The sequence below is a fragment of the Phlebotomus papatasi genome, chromosome 2, assembly GCF_024763615.1.
Source record: "Phlebotomus papatasi isolate M1 chromosome 2, Ppap_2.1, whole genome shotgun sequence".
NCBI lineage: Eukaryota > Metazoa > Arthropoda > Insecta > Diptera > Psychodidae > Phlebotomus > Phlebotomus papatasi.
The window spans coordinates 12213034-12221391 of record NC_077223.1 but is presented as its reverse complement, the minus strand read 5'-3'; positions in this window follow the sequence as shown (position 1 = coordinate 12221391).

Sequence of the window (8358 nt, the reverse complement as noted above, 5' to 3'; positions counted from 1 at the left end):
GTGCACGATGGGTGTATTTGTATTTGAGAAAGCACACAAGAGTTTTGCCTCGAAAACACCCCGAATGTGCTGGAATGAGTTAAAATACACACATCAGCATTTGCATGAATTTTCTCTCTCAAACCTCACCCTATTCCCATCTTGGCGTCCCTCATCCATTTCTCTCCTCTTTTCTGGTCATGGGCCAGGGAGTGAAAGAGAGATGGGTTAGCAACACCGAAGCGAGCAACCCTTTCCCAGGGACTTCAACAAAAACCAACCCCCGTCCATTTCACACACGTTGAGATATTCCAACACTCAAGTTTTGGATGAGATAGGGTAGAGGATAGAAGTTGCCCAAGCACGAATTAATGTCATGGACATTTACTATGTGTGTACTTTAGTTGTACACATTTGGATTCGAACCATCCTCCACACCCCCGCATAACACCCTCGGGTTTCATATGCCGTATAGGCAAAATTTTAGCTCCTCCGAATTTCTCTACATAATCTTCTCATACCCATGCCCAGAGCTATACTATCGTTGGCAGCAGCAGAACACATTCATCCGCAAATTCATCTGCACAACACATTCCCATCTTATGGGAAGTGAGAAGGCCAGGATTGGGCATCCTGAATGGTGCTATAGGATAGGATATTGAAATCTATTTGGCGTTGGTTTCAAATATCACAAAAATTGTACATTCACAAGTTTATTCACTGAAAATAAGAGTTTTCTGCCGAAGAAGAAAAAGCAGGACAGTGGAGACCAGCGGGGTCTAGGGCGTGGGACAAGGAGGACGCTGAAATAGAAAACATTTGGGGGATCCTCGTTGCTGTCGTATTGGCGGAGCCTGAAAATCTCTCTTCGTTTTTTTTTTCATCCCTTTTCTTTCGCTCCCCTCATGTATTTTGCTCCAAGACCATTTCGGACACTAAGTCTAAATTTGAAGAAAGGGTTCTCTCCCCCCTCCCTATACTATATGTAAAATACATAACATTGAAACATTCAGTTTTCGGTCGGTCGATATCTCAAGTAGCCTCCCTCGTCCACATCCTCATCCCTCATATAGCCTGAGTTGAAAGACCCCTCTCAGTCCCGCACCCACCCCTATCCACTCCTTTCCTCTATGCCTCAACCCCACACCCCCGCAAGCCCAGTATACACATTATAATCGCCTCTGCTGGCTGCTGCTGCCGCTTTCACTTGCCTTTTCCCCAACGTCGTCTCACCAGATCTCACTCTACCTCCCCGCCCCCTTCAGCCCGACCCTCACTTCCCGCACAGTCTTCCACTTTCACTCTCTCTCTCACCACCCACTCAACCATCACAGAACACCCACCCGAACTCATACCCCCAACTCGACCCAGCATCAGTGTGTGTATCACGCACTGTAGATAGGACTATGTATATTGAACGACCAAGCCAACCCCCTTTCCTGCCTGCCCTTCATTCATGCCGCTTCCACCCGCACACACCAGTTAAGAGACTGGCGCTCCTCTGCTGCTGCCGGACTAACATGAAAATGGAAATTCGCGTGGAAGCAGAGACGAATCGACTGAGATATGTATTTTCTACAGCATCTTTCTTCTTACTATATCACATTATAATTATATAATTTTTAATTTTAGTTTAATAATTAGTATAATATTTACACATGTATGTCAAAGGGCTTTAAAATTAAAAAAAAAAAACAATAAAAAATAAAAAGAATAAAATTAAAGTAAAAAAAATAACAAGAATTAACAACTTTTAGAAATATTATTTTGAAGCTTTGTGAGCTTAAGGAAGCCTCGCTCTAACTAAATTGTTTTTATCTTGGACATATAAAAAACAAGGCTTAGTTTGTTGAAGTACAAAACATGCAAGGATTCTTTTCTTTAATGCCCAACGCACAATAACTTTTGCTTATAAACATGTTTTCAAAATTTCCCATAAGAATGAGCGAGATGACTAGACCTAGATCTCACTCACTCTCATTGAAATGTCAAAAACACATTTATAAACAAAATTTATTGTGAGTTGGGCATAATGCCCATACTAAAATAACTTTTGTTTATAAATATGTTTTCAAAATTGCCTGTGAAAGTGAGAGAGAACACAAGATCTAACTAGATTTTATTCTTTATCATTATAAAAAAAATATGTTTAAAAAGTAAAAGTTATGGTGCACTAGATCTAGATTTCATTTAACCTCACTGAAATGTTTAAAAAAAAAGTTAAGAAAATGAAATTGATTGTATTTTGGGTATAATTCCCAAATGAGACAAAAAATTATAATGCAAAAAATATTACAAAAGTTTTTTTATTATGATGCTCACTAGAATATAAAAAAATTGAAAATTTAAGAAAAACACGCCCAAAGTTATTCCTGACAATTCTGAAATTTATTTTAATCTTTTAACTTTAAGGCTGTTTTGTACGTTAAAATAAAGCAAATATCGTAGATTTCGTAAGATAATTAAAAAAAAAAAATTTTGGAAATCTTTTTAGATTAAAAACTATAAAAAAAAATCCGTTTGTCAGAAATTATCTTATTCTAGCCCCCGGCCATCTTATTACATTTTTCACAGTTCTAAAGGATTAAAATGTAATTGTAATAGAATCACATTTTCTGCTGTATACTGAAGTTCTTTTGAATATTCCTGTGCGTGGAAAAGTGGGATTTTTAATTTTTAATATTCAATGGCAGAGTCTTTGATTTTTTGTTACTTTTCGATAGCTTTTGGGTTTTTAATTTATTAGAGAACTCCAGGGGGTTTGAGGGCAATTGGGGTATGATTTTCAGGTGTAGTTTTATTACAAATCAATTAGTTTATGTAGGAGTTTTTCCTGATGGGATAAATATAAATTTTATAATATAAAACAAATTCTAAAAAACTATGGCTACAGGCACTTACAGTCTCCTTTAAGACATTGAACTTTTCCTACACCTAATTCCTTCCCTTTCCTCTCTTTCTTCTGGATTCCTATAACAATTTAATCTCTTACATTTCATTTAATTTCTCTCTATAAAATAACTTACTTCTTTTGAAATTTTTATCCCTTTTTCACTAATTCAATTCTTCACTCTTCTCACACATCTACTTATGAGCTTAATGAGCTTCTTTTGAGCTTTTTCCCCTTTTCTATGTCCATTATTGCAGCTGCAATAATGAACATAGAATCTATGAATATTAATTCTATCTTAATGACAAGTGCCTTTGTTTACTAATTCAAACTTAAGAAATTCACTGAACAATTCCTATATTAAAATATTATGTTAAAACAAATGCAACTGTTTTCTTTTCTAAATTTAATTACAAATTTAAAAAAAAGGTGTGATTATGGAGGAGTCACACCTTAAAACATATCAAAATTGAGATCGCAATAAAAAGAATACATACAAAATTAATTTAATTTAAATAAAAGACTGCTGAAAGAAAAACTTCAAAACATCCTAAAAATATCTTTCGCAAATAATTCGACAGTAAAAAAATCAAATAAATAATCAAGATAATTTTGAGCTTGTCCAAAAAGTGAAAAGAATTAGGTTTAGGATAAGTGTGCCAAATTCCGGCCAGCTTGCAATTCCGGCCACATTTTTTGTTCCTCGAATTTTCATGAATTTTTGGTTTTTACATACTCTAGAGATTATACAGTGCAAAAGAATAACAAAAAAATGCAGCTTCCACAAAAGAGATGACGTGAAAAAGACATTTGAAGAATTCCCGAAAAGCAAAGAACTATGAGAATGACAGTGGCCGAAATAGGGTACCAAAGCTTTGTAAACATTTTTATTTATTTTAAAATGTATTAAGGATGATTTTAAAATAAATAAAGACGATAAACTGTATACAAGGTTCCAAGCAACACTCCTTAAGAAGAAGTAATAAAAATATTCAATTTTAATTAATCATATAGCATTTAAAACTTGAGACCTTGGCGCTTGCATGCAACTATGCCGAAATTTGGAACACTTACCTTATTTAGCTTTATCACGGTGCATATTTTTATCTTATTGAAAATGTCATAACTCTTATATGTATATTTAAAAAATTGATAAAAAAGGTTTTTTATACAATTAATATTTGAAGGCTCTTTCGCTATGAATTGTTAATTTAATCAAAATAATTAACACTTTGAACGCAGATTTAAATAAAAAGAATTATATATACTAATCTAAAATATGCCTGAAAAATTGGTGATAGGGTTGAAGTGTATCACCTTTAAAAGCGTCAACTCCTTGAGACGCCCGTACATTGCAATACATCCACTTTAAAGTATTCTGAATTCGTCCCTGTTTTATGTCCACTGCGCCGCGCGGACGTAATTTAAATTTCTCTCCTTGCGTCGCTGTAAGTCCAAACTTCTACATTTTCGCATGTTCCGTATAAACGTAATGGATTTCAATGCTTCCAACACAAATTCCCCCTTTTTTCCTTGCCCAAGTGTGTGCGAGAGGGAGCACACAACTGAGGCGCTCTTCGGGATACCCCCAGAGTGAAAATACGCACCCCATACCACCCCATACCATCTCTGAGATGCTGTGTGCGCCCTTTACTCTCTACCGCCATCACTTTCCCACTCAAATAGATGGGCATTGGAGTCAGAGTCTCGCTTACACTTGCTGTATGGCATGGCCTGGACCTCACACCCCTTTTCTAGCTCAGTCCATCCCACACCTCTATTTTGTACAAACACACGACTTTTGTGATATCTCGAAAGCAGGTCCACTCTGGGGTGGTGTTTGGTTGAATCGAGGCCCGTTATCCCTCATCCTCTATTTTAACACTCTCGCTCTCTTTCACATCCTCCTTCCTGTATTATTCATATAAGTCACCCACACCCCTTTAATCTCTCCCTCGGTCCCAACTTCATCCCGCACCCAGCCAACGGACTCTCCTGGTCCAGTGGTATGGGGGTATAGAAGCTGCTGCCCTCCAGAACCAAATCAGCCCTGGTCTATATGCTAAGGAGATACCCTCTCGCTTTCCCACAGCCCGCTTCCATGTCTTTTCTCTGTTCCTTGTCCACCCCCAATTTCTACCCTCGCTCCCTCAATTCCCCACCTACATATGAAAATATATGATTTTATGTTAAACTATATGCTGTTTTACATACACACAAACATACACGGTGGGCTTCGGTATATGCGGGGACCAGGGGGCTAAGGGATGGGCAAGGCACACGGAGAGAAATGTGCGTAGGCAAGCTGGGCAGCGTAAGTGGGTGGCCAAGGGCCATATAAGGAGTGGAATATATGCTGTGTATGTCTCAAAAACGGGGCTGAGGTCGGGTAAGAGGGGAGGAATTCCAACGACTAAAACTGAAAACACTTTCAGGACGAGGGTAGCTTTTTGGAGAGGCACCAGCCAATCCAATAGTAGTGTACAATTTCATCAAGCCACCCCCCCAACCCAGTACGCCTCACACCATTAACGTCCAAACTTACCATACCAAAAAGTACAAAAGCCGGGGGTGAGTTTGGTATCTATCTCACCAGGCTCATGTATAGGCAACACAAGCTTTTGGAAAATATCTCCAGCACTCGGCCCAGAGAATATTTCTCCAACACAAGAGCACACACAGAAAATTGTAAAGGACAACGGAGATGCGAGGAGGCCAGGGGGCTCTCAATGGGGTTTTCATCTTAAATTTAAACTTTAAACTATACATACACATACGCAATTTCAAACCATCCTCACATTTGCCTCACCCATGGCAATTCCGAAAACCAACGTTCAAGTCATTGGGAAATGAATGTGATTAAATTTCAGTGCGGGAATGCTCTGTGTGAGATGATTTTCCCCGGCGAACTCTGCTTCAGATAATTCAGAGGGCTCTATTTCTATTGGATGGGTATTGAGTGGGTGACTTTATGGTAGAAAATCATACATTACATTATGCTTGATAGTTTTAGCAAATAATGGACGTTTTCTTAGGAACACACCCAAAATATCTCATGATATCCGCACAGTAGTTTTTTGAGTATAGGTACATTTCAAATTGCGTAATTCAAATAAAACAGTGATTCGCCATCTTAAAAGATTAATACAAAGTGTGAGGATAGTGATTTAAATTTTACACATTTTTTAAATTTTTCAAAAAAAACTACTAGAAACACAAAACAAATTACACTAAACAAATCATAAATTTATTAAACATTTTGAGTAACCAAATCCTGAACTGACTGAACAAAGCAAGCCTTTTTCCTCCTTTTAACAATTTTGGAAATGATTGATATTTCAATGAGAACTTGCTTTGTTTGAAATAATTTTCAAAAGCTTCTTCAACCGAATTTTCTTTAAATTCAAAGTACAGTAGAGTCTCCCAAATTCGAACGCTCGGGGGGTACTTTTGACATTTCTCACCTCCCAAATTCGAACGATTTTTTCAAAACTAACGAAATTTGTGTGAGATTAAATTGCACTTTGAATCAAATTCTCGTAGGGTGGAATAACCGGCTATCGCCATGTTTAGGAAAAAATTAAATTCATTTAATCATAACTTGTGAATCCTTGTTACAAGATAAGTCAAATTTGACACAAAGTTACTTAGATGTATTGGCTCTAGATACGTGAAAACAATAATCCTAGAACATAACGCTGGACTACTTAAAAAACTGAATTTTATTAATAATGCAAAAATAACCATTTCGTCGCCACTTTTTACCACTTTTCGCCAGTTTTGTAAAATTTGTAACCACTTCTCGCCACCCACTTGAAAAAGAACCACACTCGGTTATTTTAGGCAATGCTATGAAAAGAATACATTCACCGTTTCTCTTTCCTTGTGATCACTTTATTATTACTCTCTTTAAATGATTTTTCTTCACTTTTATTTGAGAAATCAAATTATGGGGCTTTTGCAGAAAGTAAACAATGCAGATTTGACAACTGAGAATATGTACGAAGTGAAGTTAGCGTCGCCTATTGAAAAGATATGGCGATAGGTGGTAAAATCAATTCCAGAATATTACCACTTCTCGCCATGCCTCATTTTTATACAAAAATAATATAAAATGAAATATTAATTGACTAAATACAAATTTTATGTATTCCACAAGTGCAATTAAATATTCAATAGACAAATTATTTACCCAAATAGGTATTTTTGGCCTGATGAAAATTTGACGACACTTAGTACATTTGGTACGAGATGTTGGATTCGATGCACTTGCTTAAAATATTGGTCTAAAAAGTGATCAAAATCGTGAATCCAAAACGAATAATTATTATTTTTCGATTCTATGCGTAGAAGCAGAAACAATACAAAAAAATTGCGACTCATTTATTTCATAAATTGCGAAAAATAGCGATTTCAATGTAAGTGGCGAGAAGTGGGGCACTGGCGAGAACTGGTGATTCCGCCCTACTTTCTCGCAAGTTTTAGTGGTAACATATTTTCTTTTCATTTTATACGATTATAATGTATGTAAACTTACAGGAAGAAGCACATAAATGTGATTTTCATTCACCAAGAATACGAACTTTGTAACATAACTTCACAATGGACATTTTGAATCCAAACGGCGTTCGAATTTGAGAGATTCAGATTTGAGAGACTCTACTGTAGGAGAGGGTAGGGCTGATCTAGTAGCTTCCCGATTTTTCAAGGACATGAAAAGGAATCTTCATGGACATACTTTTAAGAAATTTTTTTTGTTCCCCCCCTTACCCCTTTGTAGGTCTAAAACCCTTGGGCTTATTATGACCAAGAACCACTTCTAAAATGCTAAAATGCTAAATAAATAAATAACAAATAACAAACAACACAAGTGAATTACAATTTGTCTCCTTATAAAATTAACTCACACACATTTAAGGCTGTCTCTCCACTAAATTAGATTCTAATACCATTATTATTTAAAAACATCTTTTAATAAATAAAGCTAATAAAAATGAATATTCAACTTTATCAGGATTTGTTAGAGATTTTCTGTAAATAATTTCCTAAATACTTGATGTTAAAAATCCTGATGTTAAATGTTGAAAATCCTTAGTTGGTTTCTTCAAATGATTAGATTTAGCGACATAATCAGAAGTCTTTGATTTTATGGAAATGTTGTATTCCATTAATCAAGATTGATCTAGGAAATTTAACATGTTCAGGTGCCACTTTCACAATTTGTTCCATGCGCCTGGAGCCAAAACTCTTAAAAGAACCTCTAAAAAAATAAAATTTCCCCATGATTACATTTGCCTAAACTTGGAAAATTGAATGTCAAACCACCAAATATTAATTTAAAATATATTAAATTTGAATATTTGACTATGAATGAAAGTGATCAAATTTAATTTCAAAGAGTATTTGACTATATTGACGAACTCTGCGGCAAGTAGAGACCTCTAGTGGGCAAAACAACACAAAATTAATTGAATGAATTGACAAAAAAA